Source organism: Thermobia domestica, chromosome 5 (assembly GCF_964235325.1).
Source record: "Thermobia domestica chromosome 5, izTheDome1.hap1.1, whole genome shotgun sequence".
In the NCBI taxonomy this organism is placed as follows: Eukaryota; Metazoa; Arthropoda; class Insecta; order Zygentoma; family Lepismatidae; genus Thermobia; species Thermobia domestica.
Window position 1 is genome coordinate 307,097,243 of NC_137458.1, and position 2,601 is coordinate 307,099,843.

Sequence of the window (2,601 nt, forward strand, 5' to 3'; positions counted from 1 at the left end):
CTAAATTTCTGATGAGATTAGTCGGCATTTTCTGTGGCCTTCATCAAACATCAGACTGTGTTAAACACTTACAAAGTCTTGTTGTCACCATACATACCGCATGGACACATGGCATGGATTCATGCAAGTGACCAATTCTACACCTTTCTTATGATCATTGAAAGGCATGGTTTATGCCTTGAATATTGCATCAAACTGCCTAGTCCTACCAGGCTACTCTATGATCGTATTCCGTTTCCACATTTTCTTCATTTAGAAAAACTGCGTACATGGAATATCACTACCCGTTGGACTCAATTCCATCCCATCCTTCGCAATATTATACGTACCGATGCCGTTCAAGATGTTCCACCCCGTCTAAAACCTACACCGCTTCAACACTTAGTTACACTGTATATTCTTACACATCCTGACGAAACTATAGACGATTTTCTATTAGCATATTAACCAGTAGATTTATCATCAAACAATTATCTATCTTTTGCATTTTAAATTGCACTAACAAGGACATCATAATATGCCTCACCATATGACGAGTCGCCCCGGCACAAAAATAAAACCCTTCACCTGTTTAATTAACCAGTAACATTATGTTAAGATGCCTGATTTGCACCATATCTTTCATCCCAACACACATATTGATAAATAATGAACTTAAAATCAATAACATTATTGATCAATTGGTGAATAAATAAATGAAATTGAACCTTTTTGCCCTTCCAATTTATCCTATATTTCCCTTACGCTTAACTCCATTCTAAAGGAAAGGTATTCCCTTCTACGGGTTCTTGCATGTGAAAAATGGTGTTATACCTACGTAATCAAAAAGTCTAGCCTGTCTTGTTTTTGTATCTTTATCAGTAAGGACCAGGTATTCCAATACGTAACTGTGAACATAACACACATAGTGCACTTACAGGATTGACGAAAGTTTTCGCTTTGGAAGGGTCCCTTGTCTTTTGATCTTCATCAAACTCATTTTTTCTTTCATATTCCTTTAGGCTTTGGCTCTAGGATTTCTTATCGTCATGGCACACTCTGGTAATGCTTCAGGACCATCGAATCTTTTTCCAGATACTACTATAAATATCGGCCCACATGTTCGCCAAAAAACACCACTTCCACTTCCACTGAAAATAAACCAATGTCGCAACCAAAAAACAGTTTTTAACTTCTTCTTGACTGATTACGATCCAAAATACAGCAGAGTGCGAGATATCTTTCAACAACTAGTAAAGTATGTTCCTCGTCCAGAAATACAAGAAATTATCAAGACGCGTCGGGGTATTATGAAATCGACCAATCCAAACTTCGCCAGCCACGTCCACAGCAAGGTTACTTTCGACATTTTTGGATTGCAAGCAAAAGGATCGATTTTAAGTTCGAGAGGACAAAAAACCCCAGCTCCAAAACGGCGTCCTTCATTGTTATCAGTTGACATTCGTGGTGTAGAACCTGATTTCACTGATGAAGAGTTTTACTCCAAATTACATTAAGAACTATCTCTCAAGCGTTGAATACGTATCAAAAACAACCAGGTTCCAACATACTTTGTCCGCGTTCTTACTTATCAACAACAGATAATCGACGAACTTCTTCTCCACGATGCATATATTTACCGGCGTCTTTACAGGGTGCAACCATTTCGCATACCAGCACTTCTGCTACTTAAATGCGAGAAATTTCAATAATACAATTCCCATTTGACAGTTGAGTGTCCCAACACCATCAAATGTGGCTACTGTTTACTTACACAACATACAAAAAGCTACCCTAATCTTAAGGAACAACCACATTCCGATCGATGTGGTGAGGAACTCCTTACCTATAGCTAAAAGTTTAAAGCTAAGCCTAAACCATATCCAGCGAAGCCAGAAATTGTGCCGATACGTTCTGTTGACACTTCAACACCTCCAGCAAGTTTGCTACGGCTTTGAAGATGTATTACGCTTTCGTATTACTTCTTTTTTGATCACAACCACATCCTGAATGAGATCATGTAAGCTGACAAATTATTGTTTAACTTACAAATTCGTGCTACCTATTCCAGATCTACAGTTTACTTTCAAATTCAACCGCTCGAAGTTAGATTTAATATGGGTACTTCTGCAGCTCACAGTTGACGAGAAGAACCCTAAAACAGGGGCAGCGGGGAAAGGTTAACGACATAGTCAAGTCTATTTTCGGTTTCTGAGGTGTGGTCTATACTTAGATGTCGTCTGCCACTCCGGGTAAAGTTACATGTGCTACTCCGGGGTGTCATTTGAAACCCCCGTGCGAAAAGTGGGCAAGCCTATAACTACGTCACACTACTTCTGCTAGGGTTCTTATCGTCATCTGTGAGCTGTACATATATTTGTATACTACGTATCATTATGGCTTATAAGCTAGTTTTTCTTACCATTCAATCACTCTTAACACATCACTTGCTCTGTACATAACTTTTTCAATAACGACAAATTGGAGCCATTGTACTTAACGAAACGTAGTCGTACACATCTATTCTTTTACTTTCCGAAAAATGACTTACTCTGACACAATGCTCTATCTGGTCCACGAAGCTACGGATGGTTCCACTTCCGCTCACACTCCACTTCCCCA